The sequence below is a fragment of the Dasypus novemcinctus genome, chromosome 2, assembly GCF_030445035.2.
Source record: "Dasypus novemcinctus isolate mDasNov1 chromosome 2, mDasNov1.1.hap2, whole genome shotgun sequence".
In the NCBI taxonomy this organism is placed as follows: Eukaryota; Metazoa; Chordata; class Mammalia; order Cingulata; family Dasypodidae; genus Dasypus; species Dasypus novemcinctus.
The window spans coordinates 140,990,152-141,015,374 of record NC_080674.1 but is presented as its reverse complement, the minus strand read 5'-3'; the positions used below and the strand labels follow the sequence as shown (position 1 = coordinate 141,015,374).

The window sequence follows — 25,223 nt, the reverse complement described above, 5'->3', positions numbered from 1 at the left end:
AATGAATGCCACATAAAATAAACTCAAAGAGATCACCAAAATCTTCATAATTAAACTGTCAAAAGACAAAGAGAGTCTTGAAAGCTGCAAAAGAGAAGTTACATCACATTCAAGGGACCCTCTATATATTAACAGCTGGATTATCAGTAGAAACTATGAAGTCTAATATTAAAACTGTAGAATAAAAAAGATTGTCAATCAAGAATTTTATGGCTGGCAAAACTATCCTCCAAAAATGAAGAATACATTTCTGACAGACCTGGAGCAGTTAATGTCTGCTGCTAAGGTTTCCACTACAGATGTAAGAAAAAGAAAGTACTCATGCTTTCTGTCTGGTTGTGGCAGCTAAGATTGAATGGGGGAATACAGGAAATTCTAAAAACATAGGGAAGGGGAAATAATCCTTGCAACTCAGAAAATAATTTAAAAACAGCAAATAAAAAAATGAAGAAGAAATTAAGTCATTCCCAGATTAAAAAAAAAAAAAAGAGAGAGAATTCATTGTTAGTAGGCCTGTACTACAAGAAATACTAAGGTAAATTCTTCAAGCTGAAATGAAAGGACAATAGAGAGTTACTTGAATTCACATGAAGAAGTAAAGAACACTGGTCAAAGTAACAGCATAGGTAAATAGATAAGACCCTATAAATGTATTTTTGTTAAACTTTTTAATTCTATATGAAGAGACAACTGCATAAAACAATAATTATAAAACTGGTGACTGGTTTACAATGTCTAAAGATGTAATTTGGATAATATAATAGCACAAAGGAAAGAGAGAACAAAGCTATACAGGAGCAAAATTTTTATGTGCTATTGAAATTAAGTTGATATTAATCCAAACTAGATTGTTATAAATTAAGAGGTTCATTTACTCTCTAGGGCAACTACTAAGAAAATAACTTAAAAATTATAGTAAAAGAAATGGCAAGAGAATTAAATGACACAGTAGAAAATATCTGTTTAACAACAACAAAAAAAGAAGAATGACTAGAGGAATAAAAAAGACAAAAGACATAGAAATTAACAGAAAAATGGAGATATAAATCCTATTTTATCAGTAATTGTATTAAAAATACATGGATTAAACATTCTGTGGTAAATTGAATGATGTACTCCAGAAAAACATGTTCTCAATCTTAATCCATTCCTGTTCATATGAACCCATTGTAAATAGGACCTTTTGAAGATGTGTGACCATCTGAAAGACATTAGGTTTTAATCTGGAGTCCTGTGTAAGCAGAAGAAATTCAGTAATAGGAGGGAAAAACCATAAGGAGGAGCAGAATCTAGAAGCCTATGGAACCTGGAAGAGAAAGGAAAAGGAATCATCATGTGCATTGCCATATGATTAAAAAAAGCCAAGGACCAAGGATCGCTGGCAGCCAGTCCCAGGAAGCCACAGTCTTCCGGGATAAAGCAGGGATTTTTCCTAGCCTCAAAACTACGAACCAGTAAATCCCTGTTGTTGAAATCAACCCATTTTGTGATATTTGTGATCACAGTAGGAAATTAAGACACATTGCAATCACGTTCCAAGATAGGCAATGTTTTTGTTTCCGAAGCTACTTAAAGCAAATAAAATAAAATGGTTCAGCCTAAACACAGGGAACTTATTAGCTTATAGTTTTGAGGCTGAAAAAAATGTTCAAACCAAGCCTTTTAACAGGGCTCCTTGGGTCCTCTGCCACCTGGCAAGGCACACAGCAAGGCACATGGCAGCTTCTGCTGGTCTCTCTCTTTTCTTCTGGGTTTCATTGCTTTCAGCTTCTTGCTTCCCTGTTTTTTTCTCTTTGTTTTGCTTCTGTTTACAAAGGACTCCAGTAATAGGACTAAGACCCATCCTGAATGAGGTGGGTCACACCTTAACTGAAGTAGCCTCATCAGAAAGTCCTCACAATGGGTCTACTCTCACAGGAATGGATTAGACTTAAAAACATGTTTTTCCTGGGGTACGTACAGCTTCAAACCACCACAGGCAGAATGGATTAAAAAATAATCACAATTGTATTTCATTTATAAGAAACAAACTTAGATTCAAAGACACTAATAGTGAAAGTAAAGGATGGAAAGATGTTTCATGCAAAAATAATCAAGAGGAAGCTGGACTGACTATACTAATAGCAGACAAAGTAGACTTTACAACATAAAGTTTTCCTCAAGACAAAAGACATTTTATAATTACAAAAAGGGTCTATCCACCAAGAAAAAAAAACAATTATAAACATATATGCAAATAACAACAGAGTCCCCAAATATAAGTAGCAAAAACTGACAGAATTGAAGGAAATCCAACAACAATAGTTGGAGAATTTATACCCATTTTAATAATGATAGAAGAACTAGACAATAAACAAAGGAATGGAAGACTTGAAAAACACTGTAAACAACTAGACCTAACAGATATCTATAGAACACTTCACCAAATAGTAGAATGCATATTCTTCTCAAGTGCACATGGAATATTCACTAGCACAAAATATATATTAGGCCATAAAATAAGTCTCAATAAGCTAAAAAGGCTTACAGGCATACAACATGTGTTTTCTGACCATAATGAAATGAAATTGGAAATATTCACCAGCACAAAATGTATATTAGGCCATAAAATAAGTCTTAATAAGCTAAAAAGGCTTAAAGTCATACAACATGTGTTTTCTGACCATAATGAAATGAAATTAGAAATTAAGAACAGAAGAAATTTGGGAAATCCACATATACATGGAAATTAAACAACACACTCCTAAATAACCAATACATCAGAGAATAAATCACAAGGGAAATTAGAAAATACTTTTGGATGAAGGAAAACAAAAGCATAAAATACTAAAACTATGGGATGGGTGAAACCAGTGCTTAGAGAGAAATTTATAGCTGTAAACACATTAAAAAATCAGTAACCTAATGTTCCATCTTGAAGAGCTAGAAAAAGAAGAGCAAACTAAACCCAAAGCAAGCAGAAAGAAGAAAATAATGAAGATTAGAGCAAAGATAAATGCAATAGAGATGAGAAAAACAATAGAGAAAAATCAATGAAACCAAAGTTTAGTTCTTTGAAAAGATCAACAAAATTGACAAACCTTTAGCTAGATTGACTAAGGAAAAAAAGGTAAAGACTCAAATTACTAAAATCAGGAATGTAAGAGGGTACTTTATTACCAACCTTAGAGAAATAAAAAAGATTAAAAGGGAATACTACGAATTAGATAACCTAGATAAATGAACATATCCCTAGAAAGACACAAATTACCTAATTTGATGCAAGAAGAAGTAAAAAAATCTGAATAGACCTATAACAAGTAAAGAGATTGAATTAGTAATCAAAACACTTCCCACAAAGAAGCCCATACTCACACTGGTGAATTTTATCAAACATTTTAAAAATTAACACAACTCCAAGAGTAAGGAACACTTCCCAGCTCATTCTATGAAGCCAGTATTAACCTGAAATCAAAGCCAGGCAAAGATATCACAAGGAAAAAATAACTGCAGACCACTATCCCTTGTGACTATAACCCCCCAAATCCTTAGTAAAAATGCTTGTGAATCTGGCAGCATATAAAAAGGATTATTCACCATGCCCAAGTGGGATTTTCTCCAAGAATGTAACATTTCTTTAGCATATGAAAACCAGTCATTTTAATAGAATATAAAACAAAAATAACAGGATCATCTCAGGAGACACAGAAAAAGCATTTAACAAAATCCAATACACTTTAATGATAAAATCACTCAACAAACTAGAAATACAAGGAAACTTCCTCAACATGCTAAAAGACATCTATGAAAAACTATTCCTATCATCATACTTAATGGTGAAAGCCTGAAAGCCTTCCCGCTAAGATCAGAAATGAAACAAAGATGTCTGTTCCCACCACTTCTCTTCAGAATTATGCTGGAAGTTTTATGCAGGAACTTAGGCAAGAAGAACTTCTAAAAGGCCAGCTACCCAGTTGTTTCAGCACCATTGTTGAAATGACTATCCTTTCCCTACAATTGCCTTGGTACCCTTATTGAAAATCAATTGACCATAGATGTATTGGTCTGTTTCTGGGCTCTCAACTCTGTTCCATTGATCTCTATATCTAGTCTATGCAAGTAGCACACTCTCTTGATCACTGTAGCTTTGTGGTAAATGAAATTGGGAAGTGTGAGTCCTCCAATTCTATTATTTTTTCAAGGTTCTCTTCCCTTTTCTTGGTCCCTTGCATTTAACCATTAAATATGATGTTCCTGTAGGTTTTTTGTAGATGCCCTTCATCAGGATGAGGAAGTTTAATGATTTCCCGTCTACTGAGAGGATAATATATTTTTTCTTTCTTAATCTGTCAATATAGTGAATTACATTGATTTTTTTTTAAATAAAAATACACTTAAAAAGTAATATGTACTCATTTCAAACCATACCAAAGAAGGTAATTTTAAAAAGTGAACTGTCTGTTTTCTTATCCCCATTTCCATCTTTCCACTCCCCAGAGGTAAGCACCTCTTTTTTTTTTTCACAAACATCTATGTTCATGAGGAATCTTGGTACGCATTTTTCTTATAAGGTTTCTGGTTTTGGTATCAGAGTAATGCTGACCTCAAAGAACTATTTGGAAATTATTCCTTAATCTTCCATTTCTTGGAAAAGTTTGTGCAGAGTATCTATTGCTTCTTCCTTTAATGGTCAATAGAATTCACTGATGAAGTTATTTGAGCATGGAACTTGCACACCATCACCTCCATCACATTCAACAGGCTAAAGCAAATCACAAGGCTAGCCCAGATTCAAAAGGTAGGGAAATATAGTCCCTCTCTTGATGGGAGGAGCTGCAAAGAAACACTGCAAATGGCATGGATACAGGGAGGGGTTATAAATTGGGGCAATATAGCATATAAAATGCTCAGCATAGTGCTTGGTAAATAATCAGTACTCAATAAATGTTAGCTTAATAATAATAAACAAACATTTATTGAGCGCCAACTGTGTGCCAGACTCTATGCCAGCTCCCAGCTCCCACAGCCCTGTGGGGGAAGACAGGCATACAGACAGGTCCATATGAAGAGGAGTTATGAGAGCTGTGATAGTGGAGAGCGTGGGCATCAGGGGGCTTTCCTGCTGGGGGAAGTGTAGCTTCTGGAGCAGGGCTCAGTTTATGTGGCTGGGGCTTACATGGCTGGGGAGCTGAGTTTACGTGGCTGGGGAGCTGAGGGGAGGGTGTGGTCGGCAGAGGAGTAGCACCGGTGGGAGCGGTGTGTGCACGTGGACTATAGGGGCTTGGGGGAATGTGCTGGAGAGGAGGCTAAGACACGGGCAGGACTCCCATTTTGCAGAACTATGTATACCAGACCAGGATTTCAGCCTTGATCTTGAGGTTAATGGGAAACTATCGATGTCTTTTAACCTATAAGAGCAGAGAATTTCAGCCTGGCATTTCACAAGATTCCTCTGGCTGGGATGGGGAGGTTACTGTAGAGTGGGTGGGACCGTGGCCGAGGGAACAAGCTCACCTTCCCCTAGATAGCCTGTTGGAAGCAGAGGCACTCAGACCCTCGGGTGTGCTGTACAAGCTGGGCTTATCTCATAAGACTTACCTTGTGCTCAGAGTGTGAGATAATGTAATTACAGGACCCAGTGCTTCTTTCCCGTGGCTCTGGAGAACCTGGGTGCAGGGAGGCAGGTGGTCCATGACCCCTGGTGGTGCTGAGGGGCCAAGCTGCAGGGGGACAGGGGTATACTCCAGCCTTTTCTGACCCCAGCTCGTGTGGTGGTTTGGAGCTGAACGACCCTGGAACCACATGTTCTTGGACTTAATCCATCCCTGGGGGTGTGAAGCCGTGGTAAGTAGACCTCCTGAGGAGGCTGCTTCAGTTTAGGTGCGGCCCACCTCAGTCAGGATGGGCCTTAATCCTGTCACTGGAGGGCTTTGTAAGAGAATGGCATTCAGATAGAGAGCCACAGGGGTGCAGCGGAAGCTGAACATCAACCCAACCCGGAAACCAAGGGAGAGACTAGGCGATGCCACCACGTGCCTTGCCATGTGACAAGCTAAGGACCAAGGATGGCTGGCAGTCAGCCCCAGAACACCACAGTCTTTGGGGAGAAAGCATTGCCTTGATGACACCTTGATTTGGATTTTTTCTTAACCTTGAAACCGTGAGCTTATAAAGTCCCATAAACTGACCCAGTGCATGGTATTTGCTTGAAAACACCATGGCAGGATTGTTATGCAACTAAAAATCTCAAGCCACATATTTCCTGTCATCTCTCCTGTAAATTTACTGTTTTAAGTAATTGAGATGAAAACCCAGAAAACCTTGTCCTCCAAAGCACTCTTGTCTTCAACAGGAACAGGTCAGGCTGCAAAGAAATTCCCCGTGACGGTGAGCCTTGTGGGGTGCTGGGAGCCTCACTCCCACCTAATGCTCACCCCCAATCCCAGGATTTGGGGTCCTCAGCTGCCCCACCCACTCACCAGAAGGACGTGGGTCAGAGAGGCTGACCCTGCCTGAGGAATGTGGATGGAAGAGAAACCAGGGAAGGGCAATGCAGCCCAGCTCTAGGCACAGCGCTTGAGTGGGTGAGCTCAGGCTGCTGAAGAGGTAATTTTGGTGAAGGGATTTTTCTGGTTCTCCTTAAATCTTATCAGCAAGGCATCCAATTATGCCACCTAGATGAGGCCCTAATTATTAAAATGCCCCGAATTGTGATGCTAATAGCAAATTTGCTAAATGGAAATGAATTTTTAATATCATAATTTGCCTTTTCCTTTTTATCTGATCTAGATGTCACATCATAAGAGCAAATGAAACTCGGAAACATTTCTTGCCCTTTCTGCTTGAGACATACTTAGTTAGATTTCACCACAGCTTGAAATTTTTCAGGACTCCTTGAAAGAACCCCCTTTCAGTGCTGGGCCCCACGGGCCTGTGCTCATTTGTTTCAATGGCAACTTTCTCCACCCCCAATGATCTCTCCTCTGGGCAGCCTGACGTCAGAGCTAGAAATGCCATCTAAGACGGGCCCAAGGGTCCTTAGTGTTGGGTTCCTGGGTCATATTAGCAGCAGTTATCTAAAGGTGGAAGGTCTCACACAGCGCCGGCCCTCCCTGCCCCTTGTAGAAGGCCCCTGGGAGAATCTCCAGGGCCCACAGACTAGCGAGCTCTGTGGCTCGCTGACCTCGGAGGAGCTGGAGCTCAGTGGTGGGCTGTGCTGGAGGGGAGAAGTTGCTTCTCTTCTGTTTGTCTTAATCCCTGTCAGCATTTAGTGAAACAACTCCACAATTTTACTTACAACCCTCCCCTGGCCAGACAAAGGTGCAGGACATTGACTTGCTGGCATCCATGTAGCGCTATTCAGAATCTCCCCTTACCCTTTATCCCTGGGTCAAGCTCAGAGTGGCAGCATTGTCTTTCCTTGGGATGAGTGGTCTTCTGAGGGCTGCCTTGGACCCTGACATGACTGTTTGGGCTGGTCTCACCCCAAGCCCATAAGGAGGACCTGAGGCGGCTGAGCGCCTGCTGCGAGCCCGGCTCAGGAGTGTATTTCTTTTTTTTTTTTTTTTTTTATTTATTTTTTTTATTGACTTTGTAATAATATTACATTAAAAATATATATGTGAGGTCCCATTCAACCCCACCCCCCCACCCCACCTCTCCCCCCCCCCCCCCCCCCAGCAACACTCGTTCCCATCATCATGACACATCCATTGGATTTGGTAAGTACATCTTTGGGCACCTCTGCACCTCATAGTCAATGGTCCACATCATGGCCCATACTCTCCTCCATTCCATCCAGTGGGCCCTGTGAGGATTTCCAATGTCCGGTGATTGCCTCTGAAGCACCATCCAGGGCAGCTCCATGTCCCAAAGCCTCCACCTCTCATCTCTTCCTGCCTTTCCCCATACCCATCAGCCACCATGTCCACTTTTCCCAATCCAATGCCTCCTCTTCTATGTGGACATTGGATTGGTTGTGTCCATTGCACCTCTATGTCAAGAGGAGGCTCAGATTCCACATGGATGTTGGATGCAATCCTCCCACTTTCAGTTGTAATCAGGAGTGTATTTCAATGTGTGGCATATGGCACACGACTACACTCAGATGTCGAAAATCGTCCAAGTTAGGCCACAGGCTTAGCACCTGCTAGTCCTGTCACAAAGAACCCCATGTCTGGTCATTGGTTCACTCACCACAAATATGTGTGACGTGTTAGCAGAACTGAAAGGTAAGCCAGAGCTCTTATGTCTGCCCAAAACACTGATCTCTACTGAATGCAATGTTGTTCGTTCATTTGAAAAAAAAAAAGGATTCGCTACTGTGTGCACTAGGTGAGGGGACATAGCAGTGAACAAAATAGAAAAAAGTCCTTGCCCTCATGGACCTTATATTCCAGTAAGAAAAAATAAATGATGAACAAAAAGTACAACATAAAGTTTGTCGAGTAATAACAAATGATATGAAGAAAGGTGCTGCTAGGAAGGGAGGGTGGGCAAGGAGTGGAAGTTTTGCAATTGTAGATAGTCAGGGTGACGATGAACTGAGGAACGTTCGGGTACAAAGGCCCTGAGGCAGAAACACGCCTGTGTGTTTGAGGAACAAACTCACTCAGTTGTAGAAGATGAGGTCAAAGAGGGTCTTACAGGCCATTTTAAGGACTTTGATTTTGATGCTGGGTGAGCTAGAAGGCCAGGGAAGGCTTAGAGCATTGATGTGACTTGACCTGTTTTATGTTTTACGCGTTACTAAGGGTCGGTTATAGGAGGACAAGGGCAGAATCAAGAGAAGACCATTGTGAAAATCTAGGTAGGAGTGACGGTGGCTTGGACCAGGTTAGTAGCGGTGGAGGTGGTAACAAATGGTCATATTCTGGACCATTTGAAGGTGGATCAACAGAACTCAGCTGATGAGTTGAAAGTGGAACGCGAGAGAAAGAGCAGAATCAAGGATAACTGCAAGACTATTGCCCTTAGCAGCTGGAAGCATGGTGCTGAGATTTGCTGAGATGGAGGAGACTGGGGAGGATCAGGTTTGCAGGGAAAGATCAAGAGCTGGGTTTTAGATATGCTAGTTTGCAATGCCTACTAGACAACCAAGTTTAGAAATTGAAGAGGCAGTTGCTTATATGAGCCTGGAAGTTATCTGTGGAGACAAGAATGAAAGAATTATCAGCATTTTGATGATATCTATAACCAGGAGACTAGAATTTAATTCAGATAGGGAAATAATGATCCTTTAAAAACGTATCTGTAGTAACGTTTCAACAAGTAAAGGACAATGCTTCAGAAACCCTTTTCAACGTAGGATTAACTTTCTTAATTTTTATTCAGTTTCTTCACTTGTGTATTTCGATTCTGAATAAAAGGAGAAAAAAATTTTCACTGTTAAGAAAGAAAGATTAACATAGAATTGCTTCAAAATCGGATTCAAACTGTGGTTCCCACTTGAGGTGTTTTCAGAGAGGAGAACAGCCCAGAAAAATGCATCTCACTAAAAAGGTTGTTCTATGCATTCCTGAAAGGGGAAAATAAGGCTCTGAAATGGACTCTTTCTTTTTTAAACTAGTGAACAGTTGAGAAAACGCTTTTAACATTTTAAATACCCTTTAACCGTGGATATTTATTTCTGTGAGCCAATTTACATATAATTAGAATACCTACAGGTTTTAAGGTGGAAAATATATCCTTATTCCAACTATAGAAATAGAATGTTGAAGACTTTGCAGGGACGAGGGAACAATAAAATGGGAGAAAAGTATCAGAGTTCCATTTCTTTTATAATTCGCCAATATTTTCAAGACTTCCAAATAGATCTTTTTCATTAGAGAAGTTGGGGGTTTATAGAACAATCAGGCCTAAAATACAGGAATCCCATATATTACCCTATTATTTACACCTTGCATTGGTGTGGTACATTTGGTACATTCATGAAAGCACATTTTAATAATTGCACTATTAACTATAGTCCATGGTTTAAGTCGGGGTTCACTGTATTGTGCAGTTCCATGGATTTTTAAAAGAATTTATTCTAGTAAATATATGCAACCTAAAATTTCCACATTTAACCACATTCAAATGTATCATTCAGTGCAGTTAATTAGTTTTCCAACCATCACAACTATCCATTACCAAAACTTTTCCATTGTCTCAAATAGAAAGTGTACATTTTAAGCCTTAAATCCTTATTTCCTACCCCCAATCCATGCCTTAGTAACCTATATTTTAGATTTTGACTCTACATGAGTTTGCTTATTTTAATTAGTTTACGTCAGTAAGATAAAACAATAACTGTCCTTTGTGTCTGGCTTATTTCACTCAACGTGATGTTTTCAGGCTTCATACATAATGCTGCATATATCAGAACATCATTAGTTTTTAGAACTGAATAATATTCCATTGTGTGTTTACTACGTTTTATTTATCACTTCATCAGTTGATGGGCATTTAGGCTGCTTCCAACCTTGGGCAATTGTGAATAATGCCACTATGAATATTGGTATGCACATATCTGTTGGAGTCCCTGCTTTTAATACTTTTGGGTGTATATTTAGAAGTGGGATTGCCGGGTTATATGGTAATTCTATACTTAACTCTCTGAGGAACTGCCAAACTGTCCTCTACAGTGGTTACATCATTTTACATAAACAAGTAATAAACGAGTGTTCCTATTTCTCCACACACTCTCCAACACTTACAGTTTTCCATTTTTTTAATAGTAGCCATTCTAGTGGTCATGATATGGTATCTCATTGGGGTTTGATTGGTATTTCCCTGATGGTTAATGAGTTGAACATATTTTCATGTGCTTTCTGGCCATTTGTATATCTTCTTTGGACAAATGTCTATTAAATCTTTTGCCAATTTTTAAATTGGCTTATTTGTCTTTCTGTTGTTGAGTTGTAGGATTTTTTAATGTATTTTGGATATTAAACCACTATTCGATATGTGGTTACAAAATATTTTCTCCCATTGTGTATGTTATTATTTTACTTCCATGATAAATTTCTTTGAGGCACAAAATTTTTAACTTTGATGAGGTTCTAATTATCTATTTTTTCTTTTGTTGCTTGTGCTTTGGGTATAAAGTCTAAGAAATCATTGCCAAATACAAGGTCCTGAAGATACTTCTCTATGTTTTCTTCTAGGAGTTTTATAGTTCTGGTCCTTATATTTAGGTCGTTGATCCATTGAAGTTAATTTTTGTTTATGGTATGAGGTAGGGGTCCATCTTCATCTTCTGCAAATTAAGAGCCAGTTTTCCCAGCACCATTTGTTGAAGAGACTGTTCTTCCCCAGTTGAGCAGCTTTTGCCCCCTTGTAAAAAACCAGTTGGCCAGAAAGGGGAGTGTTGATTTCTGAGCTCTCAATTTGATCCATTGGTCTATATGTCTATCCTTGTGCCAGTACCATGCTGTTTTCATTACTATGGCTTTGTAATAAGTTTTAAAATAAGGAAGTGTAAGTTCCCCCAACTTGTCACTTCTTTTTCAAAGTGGCTGTAGCAATTTGATGTAGTTATGAATTCCAAAAAATGATATTGGATTATGTTATAAACTGTTCTATACCTGGGCATGATTAAATTATTATTAGGGCTTTGATTGGGCCATGTCAGCAGGGTGTTGAGTCCCTACTCACTGGTGGGGATTCACAGATAAAAGGCATGGCAAAGGACAGAGCTGGAGGTTTTTGATGTTGGAGTTTGATGTTGACTGAAGTCTTAAGCTGGAGCCCTGGGAAGTAAGCACATAGAGGAAAGAGAAGCAAGCCCCGGGAAGAGAGAAACCCTGAGCCCGGAGAGAAGCAAAATGCAGGAAGGGAGGAACCCAGGAAACCTGAACCCTGGCAGACATCAAAAGACATCTTGCTCCAACATGTGGAAATAGTCTTTGGTGAGGGAAGTAACTTATGCTTTATGGTCTGGTATCTGTAAGCTCCTACCCCAAATAAATACCCTTTATAAAAGCCAACAGACTTCTGGTACTTTACATCAGTACCTCTTTAGCTAACTAATACAGTGGCTTTAGCAATTAGGGGTCCCTTACCCTTCCATATAAATTTGATGATTGGCTTTTCCATTTCTGCAAAAGAAGAGTTTGATTGGGATTGCATTGAATCTATAAATTGATTTGGGTAAGATTGACGTTTTAATTATATTTTGTCATCTGATCCATGAACACAAAATATCCTTCCATTTATTTAGGTCTTCTTTGATTTCTTTTAGCAATGTTTTGACTAGTTTTCTGTGTACAAGGTGTTTACATCTTTGGTTAGATTTATTCCTAGATAGCTGATTCTTTTAGTTGCTATTGTAAATGGAATTTTTTTCTTGCTTTCCTCTTTTGATTATTCATTACTAATGTATAGAAATAATAGTGATTTTGGGGTGTTGATCTTGTATCCTACCACTTCTGTGAATTCATTTATTAATTCTAGGAACTTTGTTGTGTATTTTTCAGGATTTTCTGTGTATAGGATCATGTCATCTGCAAATAGGGAAATATTTATGTCTTCCTTTCCAATTTGTATGCCTTTTATTTCTTTTGCCTTATTGGAAACCACATATAATATATTATAAGGGTTTAATATGCAGAATAAAAAAAGAAATCCTGTAACTCGACAATAAAAAGACAAACCTCCCAATCAAAAATGGGTAAACATTTGAATAGACATTTCTCCAAAGAGTATATGCAAATGGTAATAAGCACATGAAAAGGTTTTCAACATCACTAGCTATTAGGGAAATGCAAATCAAAACCACAATGAGATATCATGTCACACCCACTAAAATGGCTACTATTAGAGCAGAAAACTACAAGTGTTGGAGAGGATGCAGAGAAATAGGAACACTTGTTCATTACTGGTAGCAATGTAAAATGTTGTAGCTGCTGTGGAAGACAGTTTGGTAGTTCCTGAGGAAGCGAGGTATAGAATTACCATATGACCCAACAATCCCACTTCTAGGTATATACCCTGAAGAATTGAAAGCAGAAACTCAAACAGATATTTGCAAATCTCTGTTCACAGCATCATTATTCACAATTGCCTAAGGATGGAAGCAATCCAAGTGTACATCAACCAATGAATGGATAAATAAAACATGTTATATATACATACAGTGGAATATGATTCATCTGTAAAAGGAGTGAAGTCCTGATGCATGCGACAACGTGGATGAACCTCAAAGACATCATGCTGAATGCAGTAAGCCAGACGCATAAGGACAAGTACTGTGCGATCTACTGATATGAACTAATTATAATAAGCAAACTCAGAGTTAGAATCTAGATTATAGGTTACTAGGGGATAGACCGGGGTTAGAAAATGGGGAATTGATGCTTAAGATTGTAAAAGTTTGGAAATGAATGGTGGTGATAATAGCACATTATTGTGAATATAATTAACAAATGATTATGTAGGTGAATGTGGTTAAAAGGGGGAAATTTTAGATCATGTATATTACTAGAATAAAAATTAAAAGATAAATCATAGGACTGTATAGCACAGTGAACCCTATTATAGATGATGGACTATAGTAAAAGTACAAGTACAAGAATATTCTTTCATGAATTATAACAAAGATACATCATAATACCTAATATAAGGTGCTAATAATAGGGAGGTATATAGGAAAATACACCTAATATAAACTATGGGCAATAATTAATAATAATATCTTAATCTTTTACCAATGTAAAATGGTAACTACTCTTAAAAAATAGTAAGCTACAATAAAACCATTATCCATGTGAAAAAAAAGTACAAAGTAAAAGAAGAAAAAAAAACCCACAAAAGAATTTTAAAAAACCAGAAAACCCCAAAACAAACAAAAAAAACCAGTACAATTTCAAAAGTGTTATCATAAATTGTAACAGATGTTCTACACCAAAGCAAGGTGTTGGTAGTAAGATGATGTATGGAAATTCTGTATTTTATGCATGCTTGTTCTATAACCCTACAGCTTCTATAATAAAAATTTTAAAATAAAAGTAGTTATGAGGAGGTAGTTCTATATTTTCCATTAGTTTTCTAATTAAAACAGGATTTGAAAAAAAAGTGCTTTGCTCACTGAAATGATCCTTTACATCGAAGATGTTATAACATGAATTCCATAATAGGATAATATAATATTTGAACAGCTTGGCTGGTTCACTTATAGATGAGATTTTTTTAGACAGTACCATCTATTCCTTCAGTAATTATCTTTTTTTGTTTTAATTGACAAGTGATAAGATATGTATGGCACTCCTATGCCTGGCTTTCCTATTGGGGATTTAGCCAGTTTTTAGGCAGTGAGGTAAGAGCCTAGAAATAACATCACACCTGAGCAGCCACTGCCCTGAGTGGCCCCACCATGCAGGGCTCTCTGTTTCTGCAGCAGCCTGGACCTGCAGGCTTCAAGGGGAGGTTGCTCCCAGGACAGGCCTTAAACCTGTGTGGGAGGCTGTGCCAGAACCACAGCTGTGCTACCGTGCTCTGCATTTCCCTGCTGAGTAGTGTTTTCAGATTTGAAATGCAGAGACCTTTTCAGCCCCTTCTGTTACATGCCCCAGGTCCAGCACATCTAACCCTTAACTTTGCTTCCAGAAGAGGATGTCTGGACTGTGAATTCCTGTTCTTCCTCAATCACAGAAGTAAAGCCTGCTTTCTCAGTCCAGCTTACACATCGGAACAAACCTGGATCCCAATGGCCAGCAGCCCAACAGGGTGACAGATCAATATGGGATTTGGGCACTTGGAAAGAAAAGACATTTGATGCTCACTGAACCATCCAGGTACTCCCCGTATTTCTCAGACACCTTGTTCTGGCCTCTGACACTTTGTTAAGGCCTCTGCCTAGTCATGGCCAATGAATGAACTTTGAGGAAAAGCAATGGGTGTCACTTCTTGGTCCAGGCATTTAAAATAGGATGGGCGATCTTAATTCCCTTTCTTCTTCTAGTTGTAACAAGATGGAAGAGTACTGGATTGACTGCTGAGTCACACTGAACATGTCTTCATCAAGCCTCATTGGATTGTGATGTGAATGAGAAATAATATTTTGTTGGGTTAAGCCACCAAGATTTAGGGATTTGGGTGTTACTGCAGCTTAGCAGAGCCAATCCTAACTAATAAAATTCCTTTTACAAATCCACTTCCAAACATGATGGGATTTTAGTCATTGATATGGTTTGGGCCCAAGGAAATGTATTCTTCAGAGGGGCATCCTCATACTTCTTTTTTTGGAGCCATTACAACCCTGCTTATGGATGAGGGGAGATTTCCTGAGTGGTGGTAACCAAATATGTGTGAATCAACCTCATAGCTATGCCAGGTGGTGCATGGGTATTCTGATGTGATTCTATTTTCTATAATTTGCATGAGTTAAATTGATCTCATATACTAATCAAGGAACTATGATATTCAATAGAAAGAACAGCACCCCATATAAAATTGTGTGTATTGGGTCATCTTTCATCTACCTTTGAAGTGATTCATGATTCTCTAAGTTAATAAAACACCTTGTAGAAATAAAACGATCTGTCCAAGCAAATAAAAACCCTGACAGAGTTACTGTATGGCATTTCCTAGGGAGCTATAACTATGATAGCTAGTTCATTGAGAACTAAGTAGAAAACCCAAACACTGACAAAGCTGCAAAGGAGAAATGAATCACCATGGGGAGGACTCTGTGCCAGGAAGCACTCTGGGGTCATAAAATATATGGACTCTTCAGTGCAAGTGGGCTTCGAGCGGGCAGCCAGGCTGGCTTCTTGCCTCAGGCATGCCAGAGCGATCATTCACATAGCATCACTTGTTTATGGAGCTTTCTTTCTGTGCCCACCTCATGCCAGGCTCCCTGAGGGGCAAAAAGCAGTGGAGGCTGTGTCTCTCTTATCAAAAGGCCTGTGGCTCCATCAGGCAGGTGAATATGTCTGAGGACATAATAGACCACTGGCGGGTTAGCAGGCTTAGGGAAGCAGATACACACTAATGGTGTTCAAAGGACTGTGTTGCACTGGACCGTATCTTCTGATCAGAGAATCCCATCCCCAGGGTCCTGGCTGTTGGTATCAGCTTCTTAGAGAGGGTTGGGGAACCTTGCTGGGTTCCTTTAGAGCATCCTTGACAGATGGTCATTCGATCTATGTTAGACAATTTCCAGTATCTGGGATCTTACTGCCTGTCAAAGAAGGCCAGTAAGTTGGGCAGCTTTTTATATTGAGTTGAAACCTGTTCCCATCTAGCATCTACCTACAGATATAAGATGTGCCCTCAGGATTAATACAGAGGGAGTCTAATCTGTCTCCCATGCAGCAGGCCCGTGGATATTTGTTTATAAGAAGCATGCCACATCTCTCCACATAGGCTCAGGGCTCCCCACACCTTCTCCAAGCCCAGCCTCTCAGCTTTATTCAGAATTACTACATGGTTCCAGACCCCTCATTTCCTCTATAGTCCCCTGGTTTGCCCCAGTTGTCAAAGGCCTGCTCACATTTCTGAGGCCCTGCTGTTTACCTTTGCCCTGGCTGCCATGCTGCCTCAAGCCATGGCATCAGCCCACTTCTGGCTTTAAAACTCTCATTGCTCAAATGTCTCTCCTGCGAGTGACGTTAAGGGACAAATCCCCGTTCTGGCCATACTCTTACATTATTCAACTATGGCAGAAAGACAGTCCATTATAACAAAACCATGTGTGGGGTAGCTAAACACTACTTCCTCATGCTGGCAGTAATTCAGGCAACGCAGGTGTTAGCACCTCTGATCTCATATGAAAACTCCAATGAGCTGAATTTTGGCCCTGTGAGAAGATATTGGTGAAGGATGACCCACTGAGATCTTTTTTTATTTATTTTTTTAATATTACATTAAAAAAAATGAGGTCCCCATATACCCCCAGCCCCCTTACCCCACTCCTCCCCCCATAACAACAATCTCCTCCATCATGACACATTCATTGCATTTGGTGAATACATCTCTGAGCACCGCTGCACCTCATGGTCAATGGTCCACATCATAGTCCACACTCTCCCACATTCCATCAGTGGGCCATGGAAGGACATACAATGTCCGGTAACTGTCCCTGCAGCACCACCCAGGACAACTCCAAGTCCTGAAAATGCCTCCACATCTCATCTCTTCCTCCCACTCCCTACCACCGGCAGCCACCATGGCCACTTTCTCCACACCAATGCCACATTTTCTTCGATTACTAATCACAATAGTTCATGAATAGAATATCAGTAAGTCCACTCTAATCCATACTCTATTCCTCCATCCTGTGGACCTTGGAATGGTTGTGTCCACTCCACATCTATATCAAGAGGGGCCTTAGATTCCAGATGGATGCTGGATGCAATTCTCCTGCTTTCAGTTGCAGGCAGTCTTGGCTCCCTGGTGTGGTGGTTGACCTTCTTCACCTCCATGTTAGATGAGATCTTTTTTTAAATGGTTGTTTTTAACTAGTTTAAGACTCATTAGAAGTTTCATAAATAGTACATAGAGTTCCCATGTATTCTTTCCTCACCTTCCCCAATGGATCATATCTTACATAGCCATAGGACATTGTCAAAACCAAAAATTTGACATTGATACAATATTGTTAACTCAGGTATAGGTATTTATTTGGATTTCACCAGGTTCTTTTTTTTTTTAAGATTTATTTTTATTTATTTCTCTCACCTTCCCCCCCCCCCCCAGTTGTCTGTTCTGTGTCCATTTGCTGTGTATTCTTCTTTGTCCGCTTCTGTTGTTGTCAGCGGCACGGAAATCTGTGTTTCTTTTGTTGCATCATCTTGCTGTGTCAGCTCTCCATGAGTGTGGCACCATTCTTGGCCAGGCTGAACTTTCTTTCGTGCTGGGCGGCTCTCCCAATAGGGCACACTCCTTGTGCATGGGGCTCCCCTACGCAGGGGACACCCCTGCATGGCACAGCACTCTTTGCACACATCAGCACTGCACATGGGTCAGCTCCACACGGGTCAAGGAGGCCTGGGATTTGAACTGCAGACCTCCCATGTGGTAGACGGACGCCCTATCCATTGGGCCAAGTCTGCTTCCCTCACCAGTTTTTATGTGCACTCTTTGTGTGTATGTGTGTGTGAGTGTGTGTATGTTGTAGTTCTATCATATGTGTAGATCCAAATAACAATCACCACAATCAGGACACTGAACTGTCCCATCACCACAACAAACCTCCCTCACATTACCCACTAATAATCATAACTGCTGTCAACCACTGATCTAGATAGTTGCTAGTATTTTGTCCTTTAAGAATGTGATATAAATTAAATCATACAATTTGCAAACCTTTGAGATTGGCTTTTTCCAATCAGCAAAATGCCCATTAATATCTTTTGCTTGCATTTGTTCATGAGCCTAAATTATTGAATTATTTTATTTTTTAAAGTTGAATGATGTGACAAGGCCTCCCCAATGAGTACAGCAAAATAAATGTTATTGCCCTAAGGGTAGAAGAGTGGTCCATGCGCCCACAGCCAGCACCTGGCTGAGCCGAGATCCCCCGGAGGCTCTCGTGGCAGCCACAGGCTTAGGGAGTCCCCTGGGCTCTGGGGCTGTGAATGGGATGCACCTGAGTTTCTGCTTCTCTGTTCTAACTACCTCTGTGGTTTTGGACACTAACGGTTTTCATAACCTAAAGAGTTCAGCATTTTCATTTGGGGGGAAGAAATAACCAAAAGGAATTAAATTTGTCAACGTATGGATTTTAATTTTTCAGGGAAACATTTCAGCAGGACACTCAGGCTGCCATATTTCTAACTCCCTCCATGGTGTGCACTTTCAAAGGGTGTCTTCTGTAGCCTATCATTATCTGATAATGAAAAACAGTTGTAAGAATTCAGATTCTAATTCGATTTAGTTAAATTGGAAGTGATTAGCCACAGAGTAAAAATATCCATAGTAATTAAGCAAATATTAATATCACTGCTGAGCATTTCAACTGTAAATGAAAAAGTAAAGTATGTAAAAATCAAGGATTCAACGCAAAAGGGAGCTGCCCATGCTTTAGGAATATAAATGATTATTTAGTGAGCTTATCTATTTACAACATTGCCCCTGTACAAGGAATTTGGACTTTTTCACATTTTTAGAAGTATGGAAGACTTAATGGAATGAATGTTTTTTCCTAGAGAAATCCTCAAGAAGTACAAATTTATTGGCTATAGACCAGTTAATTTGTTTCAAAGTTTAAGCAAAGTGAGATTCAAGACATTTTATAAATGTAATCAGACATATATTATATATATATAGTTGAAGCTGCTGATTTAATTCTTTTTTAAAATACAGCAAATGTTTATTGAATGCCTACTTTGTGAAAATGCCTATCTGCTAGTCAACCAACAAATATTTATTAATAAATGATGCTCAAGAATGAACAATGACTAGTTGTTACAAATGTGATCAGATGTCTTGAGTACTTTAAGAAACAAACCCCAGCACAACATAGATGTCCTAAAAGATTCTGCAATAACCCCTTGTTTAATTACAAAGTTACCTTTATGGATAAGAACTCATATTTCGTTTAAACTGATTCTAAAAAGTGATGATTAAATACTATAGATTGGGTATTATACATCCATTGGAAGCCACCTTTTATATTTTTCCATGCTTTGATTAACTGAAGAAAACATCTGCTCAAAATGTACATCTAATCTGAGATGACAGTGACCTGTCTCCTTCATTAGCACTCCTAGGTCAGGCTGCAACATGCTGCTGCTGCTACTAAACAGTTACCATTTTGAAGCCTTAGTAAGCACCAGGCGCTGTCCTAAGTTTGTCACAAGCATTGTGAGTTTAATCTTCACCACAAACAGGTGAAGTTATTACCACTGTTTTTACAAATCAGGAAACTGAAGCTCCTGCACTTCAGTGATGGTCCCAAGGTCACGGAACAGTAGGTAGTGAAACCCAGATCTGCACACAGGTGGTTGGCTCCAAAGCCAGAGCGCAAAATCTCTTCTACTGTTTGCAGGAGTGTTTTTTCCTGTCTATTCCTTAAAGTCATTGTGGGTGGCATTTGATTTGGGCCTCCCTGGACTTACTAAAGCTCTTTGGAAACAATAACAACTACTTTTTTTTCCCCCTTCAAAGATTACCTAACTCAAGACTCCTTTAATCTGTCTAAATTGGTGTGTGATTGTACATAAAAGAATATTAAGACAGTGAGCAAATATGTAGGCAGCTTAAGTAGAGAAGTGGTAAGCCCAAAGCCGATTTAGGGGCTAAGGAATCATTCACATTGACATCGGTTTGCAGTTTCCCAGCGACCCAGCCTGGGGAGATCCTGGCATGTGTGCCAGAGAGCCACAGCTCAGCGCTGGAGTCTGGAGCACATCTGGGCATGTCCTGCCCATGGCCCCCTGGATACAGAGGAAGGCATCACAAGGGCCGGCAGCCAGAGGAGGGCCATGGCCAAGGCCAGCCTCTGCGTGTGGCTCTCACTGGTGAAGGAGCCGCGTCCTGCCAGCATCAGCAAAGGTGTCACTTCCCCTGGTGGGATTCCCTGACTCCCACAGACCAGGCTGGGGGTGCCTCACGGGTGCTCACAGCATGCCCCGTACCTCCCTTCCCTGTCATAAGGACCTTTTAAATGATTTGTCTCGACTGCAGACTCTGGGAGGGCAAGGAGTCTGCTGCTTAGGGCTCTGTTCCCAGGCCCGAAAGAGGGCCTAGAAAAGAGTGGCTGCTCAGTCAATAATGACTGGATAATTTGGCACCTGTTCCCAGGTAAGGGAAAAGGAGGAGGAAAGAAACAAACTGGGGACATTACGTGAGGAAGGAAGAATGAAGCCTCGTATCTTTCTCACTGCTCGAATTTGAGCAGGACTCCTGGGTTTGTCCCTTCAGACCCTAACTCTTTCCATTTTCTAACTTAGCTTTCTCTATTTGTTCTCTGTTCTTGTTGAATTCTCACTTTATTTCCTTCCTTTCCTCCTTCCTTCTCCCTGTCTCTTTGGTTTGTTTTTGTTTGTCTACCTCTCTGAAAGTCTTTTAACCTAAGAAACTGATAGGGGAAAAATATACAGTTCTTAATTAGTTAGGGACAACAACTAGAAGAACAAAAATAGAATATGTAACTTTCAAACCAGCAGAAGAAAATCCCATCCATCCAATGGAATAGGCAAAAAAAGAAAAATGATAAGGTATGGAAAATAGAAAACATAAAAGGCAGAAATTAATATTAGAGGAATTAAAATCAATGTAAGTGGACAAAACTCATCAATCAAAATACAACTCTCTAATTGAGTAGAAAAGATAAAAATCAAGCAATACGTTGCCCACAACAGAAATATTTAAAATAAAAGGCTATACAAAGTTGAAAATAAAGGAATAGGAAAAGATTTATCAAAACAAAGCCAAGTAGGGATTTTAATATCAGATAAATAGTCATTGAAAGCAGAAAGTAAAAGAGGAAATGAGGATTTTGTATATTGGTAAAGCAAATACTATATCAAGAAATATAGTGATCATGAACACGTACCCATTCCTGAAATATTACTTCAAAATACATAAAGCAACAACTAACAGATCTAGAGTGAGAAATAAATAAATCAGTAATAATAAAGCATTGATAAAGTTGGAGATTTTAATACACACTCTCAAAAACTAGTTGTAGTAAACAAAAATAAGCAAAGATACAGAAGATTAGAATGTTATGATTGGAAAGCGGACTTGGTCCAGCGGTTAGGGCGTCCGTCTACCACATGGGGAGTCTGTGGTTCAAACCCCGGACCTCCTTGACCCGTGTGGAGCTGGCATGTGCAGGGCTGATGAGTGAAAGGAGTGCTGTGCCACGCAGGGGTGTCCCCCAAGTAGGGGAGCCCCACGCGCAAGGAGTGCACCCTGTAAGGAAAGCCGCCCCGTGCGAAAAAAGCACAGCCTTCCCAGGAATGGCGCCGCGCACATGGAGAGCTGACGCAGCAAGATGATGCAACAAAAAGAGACACAGATTCCTGTGTGGGGATAGAAAGAAATAAAAATAAATTAAAAAAAGTTATAATTTCTGTCATCTATCATACAAAGAACAAAATACTTACTTTTCATATACGCATGGAGCTACACTAACAAATGATGTGCTAAGCCACAAAAGAAGTTTTAATAAATTCCAAAGAATCAACATTATACACACAATGTAACTGACCATGATGTAATTAAATTGAAAAATTCTCTATGTGTGGAAATTTGTAAAGTACTACCAAATAACATTGGGCTATCAAAGAAATCAAAGAGAAATTATTAAATAATCAGAGGAGAATGTCAATGAAAGCACTACATGTCAAATTTTATGGATCATATTCAAAACAATACTCAGAAGTAAATTTATAGCTTTAAATATATTTCTCAGAATTTAAGAAAGACTGAAAAGAACAGAGTTTAAATGTAAGAAGCTCAAAAAAGAGAAACAAAGCTGTGATGGTTAGGCTATTGTGTCAACTTGGCCAGGTAATTGTCCCCAGTTGTTTGGTCAAGCAAGCACTGAGCTAACTGTAATACAAGGGCCTTTATAGACTTAAGTCACCATTGACTTTACTGCAGTGGTAAATCATAGCCAGCTGGTTATAATTACATCAATCAGGGAGATAGCCATCAGCAATGAGTGATGCTTAACCCAATCAGTTGAATCCCTTAAAAGGAGAAGTGATTCCAGCATTGAGAGAGAATTTCCCAGCTCATCTTTGGACAGCCAACATCTTCCAGAACTTGTCAAGAAACTTCACTGGACTTTCATTGCCAACCTGTGGAACCTGGACTTGTGCATCCCCATGGCTGCATGGGAGTCTGTTATTTAATTGCATACTATTGACAGATATACCTTGTTGATTCTGTTTCCCTAGAGAACCCTAACTAATATAAAAGCAAACCCCAAAAAACAGGAAGGAAGGAAATAGGAAAAAGAAAGAATTAATATAGACAGAAGTCAATAAATCTAGAGACCAAAAATAGAGAAAATGAACAAAACAGAAAATTATTTTAGAACAACTGAAAAAAAGATGGGTAAGATTCCAGCAAGACTAATAGGAGAGGGAAGGGGGGAGTGCAAATGAACAAAATATGAGTGAAAGGGCATAATGGCTACAGACACAAAATATTTAAAACATAAAAGAATATGTATATAACTATACACTAATAAATTGAATACCTAGATGAATAAAGCTCTGAAAAAATGTAAAATACTGAAATTGGCTCAAGATATTAGTGGAACTATAACTCTTAATGAAACCAAAATGGAACCACCACCAGCCTTTCATTAAATCTCCAGCTCAGACAGTTTCAAGAAATAGATAACCCCAATCTTAAGAAGTTGCTTCAAAAATAGAAATAGAGGGAACACTGTCCACATAATTTTTTTTTTTTTAGTTTAACCTTCAAACTTGAATAAAAATGGGAAGATAGGTCCAAAGAAGAAAAATAAAATAGGGGTGATAACAAACATTAAAATTGCTAGAGAAACAACTTAACTTTTAGGAATTAAACTTAAGAAATTAACTAAAAATGAATGAGATTTTTTAGCTACAAGACCGTTTGCAGTAAAAATGTTAAAAAATGTGAAAAAAATGAAAACAATCTTAGTGCTCAAAATAAATCAGATCTTAAATAAACATCCATACATTTGATAGCCACTTAAAAATATGACATAGAAATATAAACAGGGAATTACGTTCAACAATATAGATATTAAAACAATTAGATTATAATATATAGTAAAATTCAATTTTATAAATCTGCATATGTATAAATATGCACAGAAAAAATCTAAACCACTGTAAAATGTTTTTTTGTTTTTTTTCCCACTCTAATCCATATTTTATTCCTCCATTCTGTGGACCCTGGGATAGTGATGTCCACTCCACCTGTGTATTGAGAGAGGGCTTAGATTCCACATGGATGACAGATGCAATTCTCCTGCTTGCAGTTGTAGGCACTTCCTGTTCCCTGGTGTGGTGGTTGACCATCTTCACCTCCCTGTTAGCTGGCCTGCATAAGTCCACATATAATTTTTTATTGAGGTGAAACTGACGTAACATAAAATAAACCATTTACATGTGAACAATTCAGGGGTATTTTGTGCATTCACAATGCTGTGTAACCACCCTTCTATCTAGTTCCAAATATTTTCATCCCCCACAAAGGAAACCTCAAACTTATTAAGCAGTTGCTCCCCATTCCCCTTTTCCCGATTCTCCTGGCCACCTCAAATAATTGTCTCTATGGATTTACCTATTCTGACTATTTCATATCAGTGGAGTCATACAATCAGTGACCTTTTGTATCTGGCTTCTTCCACTTATCATAAAGTTTCAGATGCTCATCTACACTTTAAACTCTATCAGTACTTCATTCCTTTTCATGGCTTAATAATATTCTATAGGTGGATATACCACAACTTGTTTATCCATCTGTTAATAGACATTGGGCTGTTTCTACTTTTTGGTTATTGTAAATAGTGCTGCTAAGAACATGCTTGTATATGTATTAGATTGAATGCCAGTTTTCAGTTCTCTGGGGTATATATACATACCTTAGAATGAAATTGCTGGGTCATATGGTAATTATAAGTTTAACTTTTTGAGGAACTGCCAAAGTTTCCCACAGTGGTTAAACTACTTTATATTCCCACTAACAATGTACAAGGGTTCCAATTTCTCACATTCTCACCAATATTTGTAATTTTCCTTTTTAATTTTTTTCCAGCAAATCAATTTTTTTGTCTCTATTTTTTTAATATTACATTAAAAAAGTATGAGGTCCCCATATACCCACCACCTCCCTCACCCCACTCCTCCCCCCATAACAACTATCTCCTCCATCATCATGAGACATTCATTGCATTTTGTGAATACATCTCTGAGCACCGCTGCACCTCATGGTCAATGGTCCACATCATAGCCCACACTCTCCCACAGTCCACCCAGTGGGCCATGGGAGGGCATACAATGTCTGGTAACTGTCCCTGCAGCACCACCCAGGATAACTCCAACTCCTGAAAACACCCCCACGTCACATCTCTTCTTCCCACTCCCTACCCCCAGCAGCCACCATGGCCACTTTCTCCACACCAATGCCACATTTTCTTCGATTACTAATCACAATAGTTCATGAACAGAATATCAGTAAGTCCACTCTAATCCATACTCTATTCCTCCATCCTGTGGACCTTGGAATGGTTGTGTCCATTGCACATCTGTATCAAGAGGGGGCTTAGATTCCACATGGATGTTGGATGCAATCCTCCTGCTTCAGTT

The 25,223-nt window shown here is 39.3% G+C and overlaps 1 non-coding gene across 1 annotated transcript; it reads left to right on the top strand.

The window, feature by feature from the left end:
• The first annotated feature begins 242 nt into the window (after positions 1–242).
• Positions 243–371, top strand: LOC111759818 (small nucleolar RNA SNORA31). The gene has a single exon (XR_002793693.2). It is a non-coding gene; the product is annotated as a small nucleolar RNA SNORA31 (small nucleolar RNA).
• The last annotated feature ends 24,852 nt before the right edge of the window (positions 372–25,223 follow it).